The sequence below is a fragment of the Microcaecilia unicolor genome, chromosome 1 (genome assembly GCF_901765095.1).
Source record: "Microcaecilia unicolor chromosome 1, aMicUni1.1, whole genome shotgun sequence".
NCBI classification, from domain to species: Eukaryota; Metazoa; Chordata; class Amphibia; order Gymnophiona; family Siphonopidae; genus Microcaecilia; species Microcaecilia unicolor.
In genome coordinates this window covers 84,096,352-84,120,075 of record NC_044031.1, presented here as the reverse complement: position 1 = coordinate 84,120,075, position 23,724 = coordinate 84,096,352, and the positions used below count along the sequence as shown (strand labels likewise).

At 42.7% G+C, this 23,724-nt stretch overlaps 1 protein-coding gene across 1 annotated transcript in view; it reads left to right on the top strand.

The window, feature by feature from the left end:
* The first annotated feature begins 13,755 nt into the window (after positions 1-13,755).
* Positions 13,756-23,724, top strand: part of LOC115467117 (la-related protein 4B-like) — a 361,916-nt gene continuing 351,947 nt past the window's right edge. The window contains exon 1 of the mRNA XM_030198824.1: positions 13,756-13,869. The gene's annotated coding sequence lies outside the window, so the exon portion shown is untranslated. The remainder of the gene's footprint in view (positions 13,870-23,724) is intronic.

Sequence of the window (23,724 nt, the reverse complement as noted above, 5' to 3'; positions counted from 1 at the left end):
TTTTATGAATGTTATAAAGGAGAAAATTAATAAAGAATTAAACAATAATTCATTTTTTTTTTGCCAACTGCTCAGAAAAACTCCACTGAGTGTTTACTTCCCAATTCGCAGATAATGGATATACAAGTTAAATGTTTTTTCTAATAAGGATGAGTTAAAAGATCTCTTGGCATTTTTGGAGAATTCTTTTTCTCGATTGTGGAACATTGTTAGTTGCCTTTGTTTTTGAACAAGACCTAAACTCTATTATGCGACTTTACTTTAGGAACTCTGGTGTTCTTTTCTAAGGTCAAAAGATTTGGCTATACCCAGATATGACTAAAACAACACAAGGAAGACAGAAAGAATTCCTTGTGATGACAGACAAAACAAAAAAATTAGGAGTGACTTTTTAATTAGAATACCCGTGTATATGTGTGGTGAAACACCCAGAACATCTCCAATCTTTTCTTGATATAAAGAAAGTAACTAGCAGTGTACCATCTAATTAGCTATAATATAGGCTGTTTGTATATTCTGGCTAGGCCTTTTCCTTTTTGGATCTCCTTATCAATGGGTCCTTTCCCTTTTCTCTTTTCGGGGGGGTCTAAGGAATGGTAGATATGATAGAAATGCCTATTTTGTAAAGGATATTAAGATTATTTTGTATTTTTGTTCTTGTTTTTCCCTCTTATTGGATTATCTTGGGATATCCTTTTTTCCGCAAAACATATATCTTTCTACCTTGTATACAATGAGGCTCATTTTCAAAGCACTTAGCCTCCCAAAGTTCCATAGAAACCTATGGAACTTAGCCTCCCAAAGTGCTTTGAAAATATGCCTCAATGTGTTTGCAAGCGACTATGGCATCCCCTGGGCAATAAAATTTTCAACAATCACACTACAAAAACAAAAACGTGGAGAAAAAAAGACATCAGGTATTACAGAAACACCTCTTTGTCAAAGGACAAGCCTTTTGTATAATGAGGGAACCATATCAATCATGTGTCTTAAAAAAAAAACTCCACAAAACTCTTTTGCCACTGGCTTAACCATGTGCTCTACAAACACTTGTAAAGGAGACCTAAATAACCCAATTTATAAGGCTTGGAAAGAATACTTATCTTGGCTGAAGAATTATCCAACTTTATATTATGAACCCAGCCTCGCGTACACTGTACTCCGTACTTCTGTAAAGTCCCGACAGGGTCGCCCTGTTTCGCTACGATATAGCTGCTTCAGGGGAATATTTGAATGAGTAAGAAAAGTCCAAGCTCATAACGTCTCGCCGTCTTCACTTTACTCTGGTTCAAAAAATGGCGGACGGCTTCTCCACTTTCACAATCTGCTTATATACTCAGCGTCTGACGTCACCCGAGAATGCTCCAATCACCCGGCCTACTCGTCAGAGGAAAGCTTTCCATTCGATTGCTACATTTAAACCCCTGGGTATGACAGTCTTTAGCTCAAAAATCCATCGTTGTTCTCTTTGTCTTAAAAGAAGTCTAATGTCACCTTTTCTTTCCGAAACTCTCATTTGTTCCAATACAATGCATCTCAATTCTGAAAACTGATGATGATATTGTATGCAATGCAAGACCATAGGTTCATATGTCTTCCCCGCTTGGATGCAGTGTCTGTGTTCTATTAACCGAGTTTTTAAAGTACGAGAAGTCTGTCCCACATAACATAATGCACAAGGGCACTTTATGATGTATATTACGTTCGCTGAAGTACAGTCCGTTATAGAGTACAGCTTATAAATCTTTTCGGAAGTTGGATGAATAAATTGATTAGAATCTAACATAATATTGCACACAGAACAATGACCGCAAGCACTATGAAACCCCTCTTCACGTCTTCTGATCGTATCTCGATTCCAAACCTCTGCTGGACATAAGGTATCGTTAAAATTACTATTACGTTGAAATGCAAAAATCACTCTTAAGTCCCGAAAACAAGGGTGAACTTGCAACATAGGTAAATGCCGTTTAATGATCTTAGACATTTTGTCTGTATGGGCATTATACCGTGTTACGAATGTTAACACCTCTTCTGAATCCTGAGTCTTCTGGCTGGGATGTAACAGCCAATCTCTATGATTATTCTTAGCTCTCTTCTTGGCTTTAGACACCAATTTCTTGGGGTAACCCCTATCAATCAACTTCAATTCTAACTGGTTAGCCTGTTGTTGGTAGTTCATAGTGGAAGAACAAATCTTCCTATATCTAAGGAATTGTGCAAACGGGATATTAATTCTACAATGATAAGGATGCATACTTGCAAATTGTAAAGTGGTATTGCGGTCCGTGGGTTTGATATAAACAGAAGTGGCCACCCGCTGATGTTCCAAGGTCACCCAAATATCTAAAAACGCGATGGCTGAAAAACTATGGCTTCAAACTTTATCATTTTATGACATGCATTTAGTTCATCCACAAATTGATTCAATTGATCCACTGTGCCCCTCCAGACCATGAAAATATCATCGATGTATGTAAGCCAACATACGGCATACCTAAATAAAGTGGACGTGTAGATCCATCGTGTTTCAAAATATTCCATAAAAAGATTGGCAATGGTGGGAGAACAGGCAGCACCCATTGAGACCCCTATCTTTTGGAAATAAAATTTCTTATTCCATGTAAAATAGTTTTTAGATAAAGCAATGCGAATTAAATCAATAACAAATTCCGTTGGCACCATCTGTGGACGAGGTCTGGAATCCATGATTTCTTCCAAAACTATTATTACCTCCTTTTGGGGTATTGACGTATATAAGGCACAGACATCTAACGTTACTAATAAGATGTCAGTTCCTTCCTGTATCTGCAATGCCTCCAATAGTGTCAAAAAATGAGAGCTGTCCCGTACGTAAGATTTTATCCTTAACATATGGGGTTGTAAGATCTTATCTATATATTGCGCTGTCCGTTCTAATAAAGAACCCTTGGCCGACACAATAGGCCGACCAGGTGGAAGTTCCATGTTTTTATGGATTTTCGGCAACGTATAAAAGACAGGAACTTTAAAAAAACGATAGTTCAAAAATTTATATTCTTTCTCTGTAAGAAAGCCTTCTTTCTTACCTCTATCCGTTAATCTTTTAATGAGCTCCTGTACCTCATCAGAAGGATCTTCAGCAACCTCCAAATATGTGTCCCTATCAGCCAACTGACGTGTTATCTCATCCATGTAGTCTGTCATATCTTGCACCACCACTGCCCCTCCTTTGTCAGCTTTCCGAATGATGATTCTAGGATCATTTTTTAGTTCTTGCAGGGCAACCCGTTCATCTTTATTCAAATTGAGTTTGCATTTGGGCAAGTGAGATTCCATCTCCTCCAGATCTTTCAAAACACACATTTTAAAAGTAGCCAGGACAGCTTCTAAATTGCCCATAGGACTCCACTTGGAAGGTTCACTTACTAACGATCTATCCATACTCTCCACCGCTTCTTCTGAAGCAAAAAACAATTTGAGATTTAACTTGCGAATGAATTTCTCTAAATCCATGCGAAATTGAAAAGGATCGTGAAATCCCGTAGGTATAAATGAAAGTCCTCTAGCCAACACAGCCATTTCCACCGATGTTAATACTCGATTCGAAATATTCACCACTGCTGGTTGCGTCTCTGAGATCGCGTTTGAGGCCTCTGATTGAAGTTCCGATTCCCTCTGCCTCGCCCTTTCCAGGGCCTGCCTTTTACGTACGACTCTTTTCTCATATCCCCAGGCGGATCATTAATGTCTTCACTACTGCTTGAGGTGTCCGAGGAAAATTGAAATCTAGTTTGTTTTTTGATATAAGTCTCAACTGGTTCCTTCCTCATCCAGGGATAAATATATCCCTCTTTATAATCCTTCTCGTCTCGTTGGTATTTACGGATCTTCTGGGCACGCAGTTCTCTCTGAAACTTATCTAATTTAAATTTGAGGTCCTTATATTCCTCCGCATAATTAACTGACTCCTCTTGCATCTTCAACGCTTCCTCACATCGTTTCTTCTCAATCACAATTTGTTCTTGTGTTCTCTTTACCAGCAGCACCATCAAATCGAGAGAACATCTGTTGAGTATCATATTCCATTGTGTCACAAAACCCTCGTCATCCTGAAACATTTTAGGGCCCCGTAACATTCTTAAACCCCTAGGAACGATTTCCTGTTTGCAATAATCTGCCAAGGAGGCACTATGTAACTCCAATCTGATCATGGCTTTATGAACATTCAAGATCTCCATCCAACTATCATATCCTTGGGTAGTAGCGTTATTTATCAATAATCCTGGTATATTCAAAATTTCTTCTCTCTGTTCCTGCAAGAAACCCAATCCTGTTTTCCAATTTTGAGCCATGAGTATTCCAATCTAGTATCACTGTAATCCAACGGAATAGGTAGAATCTATTGTCTGCAAAACATATATCTTTCTACCTTGTATACAATGTGTTTGCAAGCGACTATGGCATCCCCTGGGCAATAACATTTTCAACAATCACACTACAAAAACAAAAACGTGGAGAAAAAAAGACATCAGGTATTACAGAAACACCTCTTTGTCAAAGGACAAGCCTTTTGTATAATGAGGGAACCATATCAATCATGTGTCCCCCATATTTTGATTGAGCTCTGTTTTTTCTTGTTCAAGTGTTTTCAATTTGTAAATTGTTTGAAATTAATAACATTAAACAAAATACAGGAGCATATCTAGTAGTACTATAGGAATGATAGGAAGTAGTAGTAGTAACAATTGTAACACTGCCCAGGTCATATTCTGTGTACTCTGTATGGGCTGCAGCTCAATCTAGAAACACCTCCAGCTTAATTTTAGGATGGGTGCTAAACCTCTACAGTTTGCACCACCCCCACCTGGCACATGCCAGGCCAAATGCATTAGCTGACAAGCTGTACTGCTGTGACTTATCTGCATCACATTATCTCCCTCTCCCTTTTTCTCCCCAGACATATTGCAAGCAAATTAAAGGAGTGGATTACACTAGCCTGTCTTTTACCTGCTTGCTTCTAATCCAAGCCAAATACACTAGCTGACATACTGAACTGCAGCAAGTCACCTCCTTTCCTCCCCAGACATAATGAAAACAAATTGTGAGGCCCCGAGTCCAAATCTGACACAGCAGTAAAGCAGAGTGGGAAGCAGTTTGGGAAAAAGCCATGCTGTCAATAGCTTTGGCTATTGGATGCACCAAGGATAACGAATCACCAGGCACCACTTAGTATTGGACTCACTGGTGTGGAAACAGTCCCAAACAACAATGTATTTCTTTTATTTTATTTATTGGGATTTATTAACAGCCTTTATGAAGAAATTCACCCAAGGCGGTGTACAGTAGGTACAGTTTAACATCAAACTTAACAATTTTGTTAACAGCATCAATAGTAAAATTAACAAGTATAAACAAATACAATGAAAAAGGAAAAACTTGAAAACAGCTAATTGAAACCTAATAGTAGGACTACCATGAAACAAGATCAAAAATATACATATTAAACAGCACTGACATTCAAATAACAGAAATATAATACATTGGCATAATAGTGATGGAGTATCTAATAAGCACACAATTACAACATTCAAATAACATTGCTGTGATACTATAAATTCCTCCCTATGCTTGGTCTGCAAACAAGGCCTGCAAGAACTCAGATCTGCTGTCATCAGTATAAGTTTTGTTTCTCCCTACTGCGGCCTGCATACAGAGTGCATGATCAGTAAATAGCAAATATGGGTATGCACTTCTTGTAAATCACATGACAAGGAGAAACCATGAGAAACTGAGGCTAAGTGGCCCATATATGGAAGACAAAAATTTATATAACCTTGATGGTGAAGCGAGACTGAGGACCCCTCCAAAGAAGGAGATGTTCCTCCATAAATATGTGCTTTGGAAACAGGGAAGCCAGGTGTTTCATGCTACTTGTTTGTTTGTTGGTACAGCATGCTGGGATCATGCTTTACAGATAAGGGATTAACCAACGATCACAAAGAGGGGCATAATTGAACGGGGTGCCCAAGTTTTCCTGAGGGTGTACTCACAGGATGTCCCCGTGAAGGGGCGGGGAAACCCGTAGTATCGAAACAAGATGGGCATCCATCTTTCGTTTCGATAATACGGTCGGGGACGCCCAAATCTCAACATTTAGGTCGACCTTAGAGATGGTCGTCCCTGGTTTTCGGCGATAATGGAAACCGAGGACGCCCATCTCAAAAATGACCAAATCCAACTAATTTGGTCGTGGGAGGAGCCAGCATTCGTAGTGCACTGGTCCCCCTGACATGCCAGGACACCAACCGGGCACCCTAGCACCCTAGAGGGCACTGCAGTGGAATAACTGATGCACTAACTGCACGGAAAAAGCCCTTCCCTTACCGATCCCTTAGCGATTTGGAAAGGAGCGGGCATGCATGAAGGAAATCACATGCAAATGAGCTGCTCACTGTTAGCTCATTTGCACACGATTTCCTTCCTAAGGAGGGGAAGCCAGTGCAGAGCAGCCAAGCATTATGCATGGCTGCTCTGCACATGCCAATGATGGCTTCATACATGCAGACAAGTTGCGTGTATAATAGCCTCTACAACCTTAAATAAATTGCCATCTACAACCTTAGAAAAATACAAGTCCAGGTGAAAATGTCCAAGTGCTCGTCAGGGACGATGTCCAAAATGTGGATGTTTCTGTGAGAAGGATGCCCATGCCTGCTATGCCTCTGACACTCCCTTTATTTATTTGGATTTTGGATCATAAGTAGCAGCAGTGGGATTTGAACTGGCCACCTCTGGATTGCAAGACCAGTGCTCTAACCACTAGGCCACTCCTCCACTCCACTACCTTGAAATTTGGCCATCCCTATGAGGGGGGGGGGGCAGTTCAGGATGTCCAAAATGTTTGAAAGAAGGACATCCATACCTTCACTATGCCTCCGCTGACACACACATACTTCCCTTCCCAGGGACCTGCATACTGCTGCGATGGACCTGAGTATGACATTTCAGGCTGGCAAAAAAAGTTTTTAAAGTTGATTTTTGTAGGGTGAGAGGGGGTTAGTCACCACTGGAGGAGTCAGGGGAGGTCATCCCCGATTCCCTCTGGTGGTCATCTGGTCAGTTCGGGCACCTTTTTGAGGCTTGGTCGTAAGAAAAAATGAACCAAGTGAAGTCGCCCAAGTGCTTGTCAGGGACGCCCTTCTTTTATCCATTATTGCTTGAGGACGCCCATCTGTTAGGCAAGCCCCAGTCCCGCCTTCGCTACGCCTACAACACGCCCCCAGGAACTTTGGTCATCCCTGCGACGGGAAGCAGTTGGGGACGCCCAAAATCGGCTTTGGATTATGCCGATTTGGGCAACCCTGAGAGGACACCCATCTCCCGATTTGTGTCGAAACATGGGCGCCCTTCTCTTTTGAAAATAAGCCTGTAAATGTGCTTGTGAACACAAGCAGGAGAGGATGGTAGAATAAAGGAAATGGCCATTTTTGTATAATGAGAAAAAAATAACAGAATAAAACCATGTGTGTGTGTAATGGAAGAAAACAGGAAAATCCTTATATGAACAATAAGTTAGAATAAGAGAAACCACATGATTTAGGAGAAATTAAACTCGTAACAGTATATAAGTTGTAAGGAATATGCCGAAAGGAAGAGGGACCCCAGCTACCCACCGGAGAAAAGAGAGCCGGAGGGAAGACCCTAGGGATGCTCAGGTTTTGCCCAAAAGGGACATAAAGATGGGAAACTACAACTCCCAGAAGGCCACAGGAGAACTCCGGGGGAGGAGAAGTAGGGTGCAGAACCAAGGAGCTCCAGAAGAGGGCCGCCAGGGAAAAGGAAAAGCTGATTCTCCCACCTGGTGGAGGAGGTGGTGGAACCGGTGGCAGGAGAAGGAAAAGCAGCCTAGCAGAGTTAATGAAGAAAAGTGTAATCAGCTGGAAAAGGGGTGGGAGGAGGAGAAAATGGACTGGGCTACTGAAGGAGAGGGAGAGGATGAACCAGAGAGGATGGAGCAAGAGGAGGCTGAGCTGGTCTTAGAGGAACCCATGGAGCTCTTGGCTAGGGCTCAGCCAGCACTGGAGGTATAGGGGAGAGGCCTGGGTCAAAGCGGGAGGAGGTCAGGAGAATAGAGACTGACCTAGAGGGTGGGACCCAAGGCTTTGAGCCCGCGCAAAGTCTAGCTCCATTGAACTGTGCTGAGAGAAGCCTGGCTGTAATTGGACTGTGTTAGAAACAGCCTGACTTTATTGAGCTGGGCTGAGAGAAGCCTGGCTGTACTGGGACTGTGTTTGAAACAGCCTAGCTCCATTGAACTGTGCTGAGAGAAGCCTGGCTGTAATTGAACTGTGTTAGAAACAGCCTGACTTTATTGAACTGTGCTGAGAGAAGCCTGGCTGTACTGGGACTGTGTTTGAAACAGCCTGACTTTATTGAGCTGTGCTGAGAGAAGCCTGGCTGTAATTGGACTGTGTTAGAAACAGCCTGACTTTATTGAGCTGTGCTGAGAGAAGCCTGGCTGTACTTGGACTGTGTTTGAAACAGCCTAGCTCCATTGAACTGTGCTGAGAGAAGCCTGGCTGTAATTGGACTGGGTTTAAAACAGCCGAGGAGCTGTTGAAGAAAAGGGGCTTGGGTTGCCAATCCCAAAGACAGGCCCAAGAAAGAAGAAGAAACACATAAAGAGGAAAACAGAGAGCTCGGTGCTGATGGTGAGGAGGCTTCACGGACTTAGCCAGTAGGAGCCTTGTTTACAAAGTACAGAATGAGAAAGCTTTGAGAATGAGAAAGCTTTGCTGAGCAGATTTTGTTATTCAGTCTGTGCATCTGGCTTTTCTGGGTGACAACCTGCTCCAGAGAGAACAATTATTTTGTATTGGCTTAGAGAAATACCAATAAAGATTTTATTTGGTTGCGCCTTATCTGAGTCTAATTGTCTCTCTTATTCCAGCCAAGGAGTTTACCTCCGAGGGCTGAAGTGTCTTCCCCTCCTATGGGGCAAGGGACGGGTCTACAATACTAACACTTTTCTACAATACAGCTCACCATATAGCTGAGGGCCAAATGCAGATATATAGATGGGGACAAGATGTGTGGTACGGAGTCAGTTGGGATAAATAAATGGGTGGCTAAAGGTAAGTTCTTTGTACAGTTAATCAAGATATAAGGAACTGGTCTAAGTTACAGCGTGTGTAGCAGGCCAGTCCAGGTGCAGAATGGGTGTACAGTCAGTCACCCTATGTATTAAAGGCTTGGGAGAAGAGCCAGACTTACACCTGTTTCCTGAAGTAGTTATATGTAGCCCCTCTGGGAGTAAATTCCAGAGCATAGGGGCTACTCCTGAGAAGGCTAGCTGGTGGGTATCACATCAGGGACAGATAGTGATGATCCTTGAGGGGATCTTAGAGGTCTCAAAAATGTATAAAGGGCTAACTTATTCTTTTAAGTACTCTGGCCCATTTTGTCTGAGGGCCTTGAAAATCAAACATAGGGTCCTGTTTACTAAGCTGTGCTGTAGACATGCAATCTTTTTAACGCATGCTAAAAATGATCGCACGCTAATGCTAGAGACACCCATAGGAATATAACGGGTGTCTCTATCATTAGCGCACAGGGCCCACAGAGTTTTAAATTTAGCCCTGTGAGGTACTGGTAGCCAGCGTAGTTTTTGCAGGAATGGTATATTGTGGTCATGCCATTTGCAGCCTTCTGTCAGTCGTGCTTCAGCATTCCAAATTAGTTGGATTGGCCAGTGTACAGGGCATTACAGTAGTCTAGTCATGATGTTATCATGGCATGCATGGACCACCGTGGTCAAACTTGTTTTTTTTTCAGTATATGGAGAGAGATTTTGTAGCTGCCATAGCTGATAAGAGACAATTTTTAAAGGTTGCCTGCAGCATCCCCTAGACTTGGTCTATGCTCCATTGGGAATATAGGCCTACACTCTTATGGGAACAGCCTATTCATAGTTGCTGCACCTGCCACATGTCTGCATCGTTTACTGAAACCAGAGAATACCGAGGAGCTGAAGACAGCACCAGACCTCCATAAGAGGAATTAAATCAGCCCTGAGTTGTTTTTCTCTGGCTCCATCATCCGCAAGGGGAAATGACCCACTAATCTAGATTTGTCTGACATGGATGATAAAGAAGTCTGTGTATTTTGGGCTTCCACAGATAACTGTGAAGTGATTGCAACTCCCTCAAAACACAGCCTCAAACTAAGGCTATTAGTGGATTTTAAGACTTTTGACCACATTGTACCAATTCTGAGGGAGGCCCTCTGGCTTCCAATTGAGCACATGATAAAATCTAACATTTTGAACATTATTTTAAAGCCCATGCATCATTTGGGGCTAAAGCAGTTAGAAGAGTTCGTTATTTGGTTTAATCTTGTGATAGCATTTAGCTCATTACAGCCAAAAAGAGATAAGGAGGTTACAGGAGCCACACTATTGGAATAAATTTATTAATGTGAGTTGACATGGTCGTGTTTTAGCATGTGCCTGCGTCAGGGATCCTTAGTGCACTGTGCACATAACTGTATGATCTGAACATTCATCAATGTGCCGATAGATCATACAGAAAGGTGTATGATCCCAAGAATAGTTATAATGTCTTTCCCATCTACTATGGGGGAATAATAAACTTTGCATAAAACAAAGAATCACAACTGGCAAATAGTTTGTCAAGATTTCTGTCTCAAATGCTATTATTGTATCAGCCACATGATACGTCGCTCTTTGAGATTTCAGATGGATATGTGGTTATCGTTTGATAGAGTGACACAGATGTGATATCATATGCTGAAACTTGAGCTGCTGTCAGGTCCAATCACGTGGAACAAATGGCCTAAACCACTGAGGTTAACTGCTGGGATATAGCAATTTGAAAATTGTCTTAAAACTTAGCGGAGAGACTGAATGAATTCTTTGCTTCGGTCTTCACCGAGGAAGATTTGGGTGGGATACCGGTGTCGGAAATGGTATTTCAAGCGGACGAGTCGGAGAAACTTACTGACTTCACGGTAAACCTGGAGGACGTAATGGGGCAGTTCGGCAAACTGAAGAGTAGCAAATCTCCTGGACCGGATGGTATTCATCCTAGAGTACTGATAGAACTGAAAAATGAGCTTGCAGAGCTACTGCTAGTGATATGCAACTTATCCTTAAAATCGAGCATGGTACCGGAAGATTGGAGGGTGGCCAATGTAACGCCCATTTTTTAAAAAGGCTCCAGGGGAGATCCGGGAAATTACAGACCGGTGAGTCGGACGTCGGTGCCGGGGAAAATGGTAGAGGCTATTATTAAAAACAAAATTACAGAGCACATCCGAGGACATGGATTACTGAGACCAAGTCAGCACGGCTTTTGTGTGGGGAAATCTTGCCTGACCAATTTACTTCAATTATTTGAAGGAGTAAACAAACATGTGGACAAAGGGGAGCCGGTTGATATTGTGTATCTGGATTTTAAAAAGGCGTTTGACAAGGTACCTCATGAAAGGCTACAGCGGAAATTGGAGGGTCATGTGATAGGAGGAAATGTCCTATTGTGGATTAAAAACTGGTTGAAGGATAGGAAACAGAGAGTGGGGTTAAATGGGCAGTATTCACAATGGAGAAGGGTAGTTAGTGGGGTTCCTCAGGGGTCTGTGCTAGGACCGCTGATTTTTAATATATTTATAAATGATTTACAGATGGGAGTAACTAGCAAGGTAATTAAATTTGCTGATGACACAAAGTTATTCAAAGTCGTTAACTCGCGACAGGATTGTGAAAAATTACAAGAGGACCTTACGAGACTGGGAGACTGGGCGGCTAAATGGCAGATGACGTTTAATGTGAGCAAGTGCAAGGTGATGCATGTGGGACAAAAGAACCCGAATTATAGCTACGTCATGCAAGGTTCCACGTTAGGAGTTACGGACCAAGAAAGGGATCTGGGTGTAGTCGTCGATAACACACTGAAACCTTCTGCTCAGTGTGCTGCTGCGGCTAGGAAAGCGAATAGAATGTTGGGTATTATTAGGAAAGGTATGGAAAACAGGTGTGAGGATGTTATAATGCCGTTGTATCGCTCCATGGTGCAACCGCACCTTGAGTATTGTGTTCAATTCTGGTCGCCGCATCTCAAGAAAGATATAGTAGAATTGGAAAAGGTGCAGCGAAGGGCGACTAAAATGATAGCGGGGATGGGACGACTTCCCTATGAAGAAAGACTAAGGAGGCTAGGGCTATTCAGCTTAGAGAAGAGACGGCTGAGGGGAGACATGATAGAGGTATATAAAATAATGAGTGGAGTGGAACAGGTGGATGTGAAGCGTCTGTTCACACTTTCCAAAAATACTAGGACTAGGGGGCATGCGATGAAACTACAGTGTAGTAAATTTAAAACAAATCGGAGAAAATTTTTCTTCACCCAACGTATAATTAAACTCTGGAATTCGTTGCCGGAGAAAGTGGTGAAGGCGGTTAGCTTAGCAGAGTTTAAAAAGGGGTTGGACGGTTTCCTAAAGGACAAGTCCATAAACCGCTAATAAATGGACTTGGAAAAATCCAAAATCCCAGGAATAACATGTATAGAATGTTTGTACGTTTGGGAAGCTTGCCAGGTGCCCTTGGCCTGGATTGGCCGCTGTCGTGGACAGGATGCTGGGCTCGATGGACTCTTGGTCTTTTCCCAGTATGGCATTACTTATGTACTTATGTACACCTGTTTATGCATACCTTTTTGATTTTATGAGTGAATACCGTGGAAGCTGATTGTGAATAGCACTGTAATTTTATTATTTTATTGAAACATTTTAGTTAGATGTTTTGCATGTATTTTATGAGTATATATGTTTATTTGTAACCTGCTTAAATATTTAGGCGAGATAGGTCTTAAAATAACCGACTTGCGAACGGTTTATTTTAATACCCCTTATTCTGCTCTCCTTTAGTAGATGCCTAGCCAGGTCTCACGCACTTCCCTGTCTGGCCGATATCAGCCACTAACGTCACCAATGCAAGAGGCACGAACCTGAACCAGGACTGAGGGCTCAACAACACCCCTTCCCAAAACGTTCGTGGGCAAGGTAGAGATCGGTTGACGTGTATAAACAGCAATGAAGACGTAATGGTTCGTACTTTAAATAGCATCAAGTGATACTCTTTTGAGATTTCAGTACCCTAGTCTTTCAATCCAGCTGAGTAGAATCAACGCAAAATCAGTTTCAGGGAAAGCCGACTAAAAAGCACTCTTTAGATCCATAGAAAACCATTTTTGTTCCCAACGAGAATGAAACCTGACCGAACTTGAACTTCCACTATTCCCCATCAGTTCGGGATATAGGTTTCTAGTCTCCGGTTTTTTTTTTTTTTTAATTTTGTCGGACGATCGAGAATCGAATTAGAAACCTGTGTCATTTAACAAAAAGTATCCAAAGCCATAAACTTATACCATTCGCCTAATTTAGGACAAAACCATTACATAGAACGCAGAGAAACATGACACGTGCACCTCAAGACCGCCCCCAAATGCAAATCAGCTTTCACGTGACGTAGGAGGAGAAACTTTGCACACCTCTGCTGACTCCGCTCCCGCCCTCCCAGTTTCGGCACTGTTCACTTCTGCCGCACTCTCTTTCCCGCCCCTTCCTAACGTCGGTCCCACCCTGCAGCCATTCCGAGATCAGCTTCCAGAATGCGTAGGGTTCCGAGGCCCTTGACAACGGCCAATCTCTCAGCCTGTAACCATGGAGGGGAGGAACTTCCGTTAGGAGCAGGAAGTTTGGTTGTGTTGGTGTGCCTCACCTCGAATAGGAAAAAGGCGAGAGTTATCTTGTGCTTTTTTTTTTCTTCTTGGCGTCTGTAGTTGTTGGATAAATAAGCGCATTGTGAAGGTGCATTTTTGTTTACTTATACTTTTCGATTTATTTTTTTATTTTCTTTCTTATTCTTTATTTTTAAACTGCTTCGTCACTGGATGGTAATTCTGTTGGCTTTCCACCACGCACCCCCCCTCTTCTCCACCCCCGCGTTGAGACTTAGTTGGCCTTCTCCTCCCCCCTCCCCCCCCCCCGACGTCGTTCTGTTCGGCGGTTGCAAATAGGCCGGGCTGCCGAGGAGGCCACGGTGCCTTGCGGGGTGGGTGGGGGTGGTTGGCTGGCTTGGTATCCCCGATTTGTCAGAGAGTTCAGCTAGGTTGTTGGTGACAGGTGAGATGGAGCCTCCTGTATTATCTGCATGATTACTAATTGCAGTTCTGTGTATTCTATCACTGTCCTAACTGTTCTTGGTGGGGGTACGAGGGCCACGGTATTCCTTATTGGGAAAGTGAAGGGGGTTTCCTCTGTATTCTCTACTGATTCGGGTTTGGCTCTCCCTCGCCCATCTGTCTTTACTGTTGGTTTGCCTCCGGATTCCTTTGCGGGGTGGGAAGCCGGGTGGCTGGTTTCGGTCCAAGGTGCCTGCCGCAGAGGCAGAACCATCTGAGCGATAATGGGAGAGCTTTATTGGTTAGAGACGCGAGTGCTTTATCCCGACTCTACTTTCTCTCCCTACATCCCCTACCCCCCCAGCCGGTTTGTTGCTGGTGTGCAGTGGCCGCGTTAGTCTGTTGCGATGAATCAGCCTGGTGCTAGGCATGGAAGCCGCCATGTTTCAGGATATACTGCTTGCGCCCGAGGCTGGAGGGGGCGGGGAGCAGACGCGGGTGGTCCCGCAAAGCGACGTCCGCTACTGTCACTTAACCATGTTTCTTATGGCCGGATTGTTATATTTATGTTTCCATTTAGTTCTGTTTTTCTTGTTTGTTCATTCATTGTTTCAGATTGTTTATAATTAAGGGTTGATTAGAACTGTGCCTTTTTTTCAGCTTGTAAACATGAGCGACGTGAATTTTTAAATTGTTAATTTTTGTTTAAATTTTCATATGGGCGAGCTATACAGTAATTGTCTTGCTGAAGATTGCTGCAGTTACACCGAAGTAGACTAAAGTTTTTAATAGTGTTTATTCACAGTTAATGTGTTTGTTTAATTTTTAAACCTTTAAAGCCACATGCCCCAGCGGGAAGTCTCTCGACCTTCTATTTTGAGGTTATGTCTTGTCCCCAGATTTTTGTTAGCGTAAGCTAATTTAATAACTAATTTTTATATAGCGTCGTTCAGGGTACTACTAGCGAAATGAAATCTTAACAAACTTTGCTGTTTTGAGGTAGTTTCTATTTGGCCTTTCTATAGCAAGTATATTTTAGTTTACAGTTCCTCATGTGGTGCAGATGTTTTAAAGCGTCGCCCATCGTTTGGTTGTGTATCTTAGGCAGGGTGTGCGTGTGTATATATAATGTAAGTTTCGTCTTTATAGCTAAAAATTCCACATGATGTTGTTTTTTGGGTATAGGGTGCCATTGAATTGGACTTCATTTACTTTATCATGTTACAGATGAAATCTTACTTGTCTGCTGAGTTCTTCACCTCTGTCAGCAGGAATCAAAGCTGTGTTAGTTGCTACCAGACCTGCAGTGCGTCTTTTGACTGCTGTTCAACACTGCTAGAAAGTTACTTGTTTTTTTGTTTGTTTCACTTTGTGAAGTTTTTAAAGCAGTTGTAGATGTAAATTTAGAATATTTTGCACAGTTTTGTTTAAGATTGTAATCTAATTTGGACAGTTGGTGTAACATACCTTTTTCAATTAAAATAATTTTACAGGTAGAGCAGATACTGTGGGGTCCTTTTACTAAGCTGTGGTAAGCACTAATGTATGCTTACCACAGCTAAAAAATGTGCTACTGTGGGGTGTGCCCAGGCGTCCTACGGTAATTTTGGGATTGGGGGGCAGGCACTACCATGTACTAAAAAATAAAATTTATTTTTTAGCGGTGAGGGTGGAGAGTGAGCATGCTCTTCGCTAATCAGTGCAACTGCATTCGAACTGATTAATGCATGAGCTGTTACCGCCTACAGAATAGGTGAAGATAGGGGCCAAGCGCTAATGGGGACATTAGCATGTGCCTATCAATATGGAAAATTGAAAAATAGGCCATTTTACCCTGGTGGCAAAAATGGCCTTAGCACCTGGGAATGACCCTCAGTTTTGTAAAAGAGCTCCTATGTATGGTAAAATTACATATTGTATAATTTTTGTTTCCTTTTTGAAAATGTACCCTTTCTGGGATTTATTTGTTCAGCTGAAGTCTTGATTTTTGCACATTTCTACTTACTATGTGTGTTGGATCAGCCTCTGGATTGTCTTTCCTCATTGAACTAGGAAAGACAGCAATCAAACTTTAGGCTTCTTTTACTAAGCTGTAGTAAAAAAATGGCCTTAGTGCACCCTTACGTGGGTTTTTCTTGAACTTACGGCCATGTGCTAATGTTGCTATGTGTGTGAGCCCTTACCTACCACCTATTTTGGAGGCAGGTAAAGGGCTCATGTGCTAATCAGTTATTCACACTGTCATGCCAACTCTATCCCAACACCTCCCTCAGAGAAATACAAAGAAACTTTATCATATGGTTTGTGTGCACATATTGGGATTTTACTGCAGGATGCCTCATCCTGTCCCGTAAGTGTGTGTTAGCACTGCAGCTTGGTAAAAGGAGCTGTGACTTTTGTCCCTGAGGAGTCAGGCGAAAGCATGTGTGGTTTGTAAAGCAAAGAAATTCCAGTGACATGTTTCAATCAACTTTTTTTTATGACCAGGGCTTCAAAAATATTTTGATAACTTAGGCCATTCAGAATTCTTAGGAGCCAGGAGAGATTCCTTTTATGTTCCTTTTTAAGTTACCTTTTTACTTTGTTGTCTTTACTAGTTTCTTAATTCTTAAAGCATTTTCTTGTGTCTTGACAGCAGGATGTTCACCTATGCCTAAATAGTGACTTCTGGTTATATCTCCAAGCATGGGGGCTGATTGTGACTGTTAACTGTGCAGCAGCACAGAGATAGGGGGCTGGTTGCAGTGATTTGTCCTCTACAGGACTGAAATCAGGAGCTGTGGTGTTCTCACTTGAGTTCACACTGCTGGGGGGGGGGGGGGGGGGGTCTTGGATTGCCAGAGGTGATAGTGCAGTGACACCAGTTGGATGTTGTGGCCTACCAGTTTATTCTAACATGGAGTTGATATTGCAGTTCTAAATACTTTTTAATTTCACATATTTGTAATCTTAACTTTAATGTGACATTGAATTGAAATAAGATAAACTTTATTGACTGTATTGGGATTTCCTAAGCTTGTTTTGGTGATGTATCAGCCAGTTGTTTTTTTTAGTATAACTGATGAAAGTGCATGGGTGATTAGAAGCAGGTTGTAAACGTTGGAAACCAAGGTTCAAATCCTGCTTGTTCTACTGATACTCTTTGTGACTATGGGCAAGTAATTTCACCTTCCATTCTCAGGTACAGTTTAGATTATGAGCCTGCTTGGGTATGCAAAATTAACTTAAGTGGTGCAAATTTACCTTTTGAATATTTACTGTTGGTAAACTGAAATTCAGCTGGTTTTAGGGTCATCTGAAAATTTTTTTTTTTTAAGAGAAGGAATAGATGAAGTCAAAAGAATATAGTTGGAAAATTGTTTTAATTTGAAGTGATGATTTTGGTCAAAGAACCTCTATTTTTTTTGTTTCTGAAGAGTATATATTTCACACCTTTGAGATTTCCTTAGAGGTCCTGCCAGGTAGTATCCCTAACTGTATCATCACTAAATTAAAATCGTGAATTACATGGATCAGTGAGCTTATTTGGAACAGCTCCCAACTCCCTCAAGCAGCTCTGTAATCCACTGTAGAGAGGCCATGCCTACCTCGAAGATTACATTTATTTTATAAAGCAGGTGAAAACCTCTATTTCCTCCCAGGCCTTCAATGGTTGTGGCTACTAACTAGCCATTCACCCACACAGGCTCAAGAGAGAGCTGCACAGGAACGGGGATGACGGGAATCCCACTGTTATCTTGTGGGGATGGACCGAGGTCCGTGGGGATGGACCGAGGTCCATGGGGATGGACCCGGGTCCTGCGGGATTTCTGCGGAATGGTAAAACAAAACAAGGTTTGCTTTCCCTTCCCACACGTACCTCGGATCACCCTGGTGGTTTGGTGGCTTCCTTCAGGGCAGGAAAGATCCCCTCTCTTTCTTGTCTGCTGCCGCTGCTTGTTTAATGTGGCTGCCGAGACTTCAAGCGTCGGCCTTGCAATTAGGCAGCCACTTTAAGCAAGCGGCAGCAGCGGGCAGGAAAGAGTAGGAATCTTTCCTGCCCCAAAGCAAGCTACTAGACCACCAGGGTGATGAGGTATGTGTGGGGAGGGTTCCCAGGGCTGGAGGAGAGTTGAATAGACAATGTTGTGGGAGCGAGGGAGTTGAAGCCAATTAGGTCAATCTACTTCCCCTTCCTCGCGTAGCCGTCATTACCGTACACTCAAAACAAAAGCAAACAAGCCTATGAGCTGCTGCATTCATGTTGTCGTCCTTTATTGTTGGTAGCATTTTTATGTAATCTCACTTATATTTTCAAACATGCCGGTTTGTGCAGCATACAGATGTACACAGAGGAAGTATAATGAATAACTTTTCATAAGTAGAGTAGTAATCTATATATATAAAACTCACCCTCAATGTTCTATTGGCTTCTGACGTCACTGAAGCCAAGGTTCATATGATCGAAGCTCTGAAGCCTCGAAAAACACAGTCTCTGGGCCCCGCCCTCGCGTCAAACATTATGACGTTGAGGGCGGAGCAGATTCAAGGAGCCAACTGCAAATCCATAGCCGGAAGCAACCTGCACGTCCCTCCCGGACGGGTGGGGCGCTGAGTACTGCTGCGGTTGCGCGCGTGCACGGGGAGCATGCGCAGTGGCTGGGGGCCGCGGCGGTAGGTACCGTAGTGCAGGAGAAAGGGGGGGAGGAGGAGGGGGCGGCGCTTCGGCCTTTGCAGCCGGGATGGGGAGGAGGAGGACGGGAGAACTAAGCCGTCGTCGTCCTGGAGGTGAAGAGCAGCGCACTGGTCGGTAAGGGTTGCGGTGCTGGGAGGGAGCGGTCCGGAGGCGCTGGAGCAGGAGGTGGGGTACCGGGTACCGTCTGCACTGCAGGGGTGGCTGAGGGGACGGGATCAGGGGGGCTGATGCGTAGAAGAGAATGAGCTGCAGCGCGTGTTCTGTCCAGTGAGTCCCCCCCCCAGGGGATGTCCTGCGCTGGTCCTACCCCCTCCCCCCCCCCCCCCCCAGGGATGCTCTCTCCCCGGCCCCCCCCTCCAGGCACCGAGCGATTCCCTGGGTGGCTGGAAGGGGAGCAGGGGACAGGGGAGAGAACAGCATCGCTGGGGTGGATACAGGGAGGGGAACCCTGGCGCACACTCTCATTCTCACACACACACTCGCACCCACTCTCTCTCTCTGTCACACACACACACTCGCACATTCACTCTCTCTCACAGTCACTCTCACACACGCTCTCTCAAACATACACACTCCGAGGAAAACTTTGCTAGCGCCTGTTTCCTTTAAAACAGAAACGGGACTTTTTTACTAGTTTGTTATAAGTCGTAACTGTGTCATTTGGAGGGTCTGCTTATAGGGACACCCTAGTACTGTTAGATTCGTGCAGAGATTTTTTTTGTCAAGGTCCACTAAAATAGACATCGTTATGAGAATCAGGTGCTTAACATTCAGAGGTACCTATTTATTTACTTATGACATTTATATCCCACATTAAACATGAATTAGCTTGAAATTGAGAGCATTTAAAATCTTTTTTCCTCTGCCTACATCAAAAGAAAAAGATGACGTGGGAATATGTTTTTTGGTTTTTACTTCACAGCTTTTGAATTTGAAAGCTTCCCATATGTAAATATGAAATAAAAACTGAATATCACTAAAACAGCTTCAAAAATGATTGTTGGTGGAAATAGCACTAAAAAAGGCTGTGTTTTGTACTAATTTTTCTACACTGTTCCATACAGTACAGTAACTCATGGCCAAATTTAAGTGAGAATATCCTATTTACTCATGGGTTCATCTTAACTGTTGTAGTCTGCCTTGGGAAGCCTGGTGTTATAAAGATTGGAAGTAAAATTAAACTCTTCCATGTGCCCCAATGAAAGAACTCTTCTTTCATTGGGGCACATGGAATCACATCTTTGCCTCATCTCTTTTGTACAAATGGATTGTTCTGTTTTGAGCATGTTTCAGGGACAAGTGGTTTTTCATAGGTAAAAAAACAAAATTTAATGCAGATCTTTCTGGGTGGGGGGGGGGGGAGGGAGGAAGTAAGGTGACTGTGGTGCAGCAGGGGCTGGGATAGAGGAGCTTACTTGCGCGGATGGATTAGATTCCCCCTTGGGGATGGGTTGGATCTCTATCCCCATGCAACTCTCTGCTTGAAACTAGCTTGCCAGATGCCCTCTAAGGCAGTTAAATGTACTGTTTGTTTTCAGTCTAGTTACCCACTTTATTTATCCTACTCCTTTTCTTACTTGGGTGTCAGTACCAGCTGTGTAGTCTCCTTTACCGCCTAGTATGATATTTCATTTGTGTTTATGCTGACAGTATCACTTCCATTGTATGAATCTATTGTACAGTTTGTACAAAACTTCCACTTTATTATATCATTGCTTTAAACAATTTGCCTGTTTCCATAATTATCTCAGCATACTTAAGATTCCCTCTCTCCCAACTGTAACATCAGTCATCAAAGCTTATACTTTCTAATATACTTTATTGAACAGTCTTTATTTGAGGAGTCACTCAGAGATGCCTTTATTTAAAGTACATAAGTATTGCCACACTGGGATAGATCAAGGCCAGCATCCTGTTTCCAACAGTGGCTAATCCAGGTCACAAATACCTGGCAAGATCCCGAAAAAGTTCAATACATTTTATGCTGCTTATCCCAGAAATAAGCAGTGGATTTTCCCCAAGTCAATTTAATAATGGTCTATGGACTTTTCCTTTAGGAAGCTGTCCAGACCTTTTTAAAACCCCGCTAAGCTTAACCGCCTTTACCACATTCTCTGGCAATGAATTTTGTAAAGTTCTTCCAAAGCTCCTTTTTTTTTTTTGTTCATGCTATCTAAATATGTTTTGATTTGTGTTTGTTTATTTTTGGATTTAGCATATACTGTTTCAATAGTAGCTAAGGGCGAGTTAAATCCAGTATTGTAAATATTTCCCCTTTCCTGGAAGGCTTAGTCTGGTTGTACTTGAGGTAATGGAGGGTTAAGTGACTTGCCTAGGATTACAGAAAGCTTCTGTGGGATTTGAAACCTGGTTTTCAAAAAGTACACACACATGGTGAAGGTGACACAACAGCTGTATAATGGATTTCCTTATTGTAAACTTTCGACTTGACACGGACCATGCTTTGGCCACAAAGCCTGCATCAGGAGTCTGAGCAAATGTATGTGTAATTGTGTGTGCAAATGAGAAATGATCTAAGGTTCCATAGTACTTAGTTGACAGGAAATCAAAACCGTTATGCAAAATGGCAGTCCAATAAATAAGGAAGGAAACACAATATGTTGTGAAGTGTTCCCATCAAAGCTTCTCGTGAGATGTTGCGTGAAAGTTGGCAACAAAGGAATCCGTTATCTTGCTGTGGATGTGTGTACTTCGTGATCGGCTGTGGAATTTTGTTCTGTGTTTTTTCTCCACTGCTCTGTCTACATCTTCAATTCACTGACACACTTTGTGACTGAGTAAGTCAACTCATTCTCCATTGTTTTGTATTGTAACTTCATGTATATTTTTATGTTGTAATCTGTTTTAGAATTTTGCCTTTAGGATAAATTAAATAAGCTTACCCCATTGTACTTGTGTTTTTTTTTTTTTTTGCTGGCATTTATCTTTTTCATTCCTTGTTCTGTGTATTTTGTCTATTGACGTCCTCGGGACCTCTTGCCTCTGTTACTTATGTCCAGTTAAACTTGCTATACACCACCTTGGATGGCTTTCATAATCTTAATGTCTTTTGTTTTTGTGTGGAGTAGACTTAAAGATACAGTTCTGAAAGTGAATCTTAAATTGTAAAAGGGAGTTTGAGAATTGAACTAATGCCAAATTAACTGTATTTAGTAACATGAATGATAGTCACCATTGCCCATCCAGCCTACTTAATAAGGTGGGAACTGGTGCTCCATGCATGTTAACCCCTGTATATTTTCATAGTGGGCTGTAATGGCTTTTGAATGCATGTTTCTTCCAACCACATTGTATTGAAGTGCATACAAGTACATAAGTAATGCCATACTGGGAAAAGACCAAGGGTCCATCGAGCCCAGCATCCTGTCCACGACAGCGGCCAATCCAGGCCAAGGGCACCTGGCAAGCTTCCCAAACGTACAAACATTCTATACATGTTATTCCTGGAATTGTGGATGTTTCCCAAGTCCATTTAGTAGCGGTTTATGGACTTGTCCTTTAGGAAACCGTCCAACCCCTTTTTAAACTCTGCTAAGCTAACCGCCTTCACCACTTTCTCCGGCAACTAATTCCAGAGTTTAATTATACGTTGGGTGAAGAAAAAGTTTCTCCGATTTGTTTTAAATTTACTACACTGTAGTTTCATCGCATGCCCCCTAGTCCTAGTATTTTTGGACACATCCACCTGTTCCACTCCACTCCTTATTTTATATACCTCTATCATGTCTCCCCTCAGCCGTCTCTTCTCCAAGCTGAATAGCCCTAGCCTCCTTATTCTTTCGTCATAGGGAAGTCGTCCCATCCCCGCTATCATTTTAGTCGCCCTTCGCTGCACCTTTTCCAATTCTACTATATCTTTCTTGAGATGCGGTGACCAGAGTTGAACACAAAACTCAAGGTGGGGACCCACCATGGAGCGATACAACGGCATTATAACATCCTCACACCTGTTTTCCATACCTTTCCTAATAATACCCAACATTCTATTTGCTTTCCTAGTCGCAGCAGCACACTGAGCAGAAGGTTTCAGCGTATTATCGACGACGACACCCAGATCCCTTTCTTGGTCCGTAACTCCTAATGTGCAACCTTGCATGACGTAGCTATAATTCGGGTTCTTTTTTCCCACATGCATCACCTTGCACTTGCTCACATTAAACGTCATCTGCCATTTAGCCGCCCAGTCTCCCAGTCTCGTAAGGTCCTCTTGTAATTTTTCACAATCCTGTCGCGATTTAACAACTTTGAATAACTTTGTGTCATCAGCAAATTTAATTACCTCGCTAGTTACGCTCATCTCTAAATAATTTATAAATATATTAAAAATCAGCGGTCCTAGCACAGACCCCTGAGGAACCCCACTAACTACCCTTCTCCATTGTGAATACTGACCATTTAACCCCACTCTGTTTCCTATCCTTCAACCAGTTTTTAATCCAGTGCCCCATTTCACTTTTGTTTTGAGCTGAAATTCTCAGTGCAGTTACTTCAGTGCTGTTAGTCCTGTGCTGTCTTCTCCAGCAGAACATTCTAGGCCTCATCCGTTCAGTGAAAAAATATTTCCTGGTGTTTCTCCTGTTTCAGTATTTTTTTCTCAATAAAGAATCCAAGCTTGTAATAAAAAAAAAAGCAAACAAACATCATAGGCCAAACCCCCTCCCTCCCAAATCAGTTTCTTCCCAGGCACTCTAACCCCTTGCACTTTGTAAATGTATATTTCCATAGTGTCAGCAGCAGATGAATCTATAAACTGTTGGGTTGTATCTGCCTACCAGCAGGTGGAGAGAGAGAACACTGGAAGAAGGCAGTGATCTTGGACGTCCAGCCCTTCAGTATATCTCTATC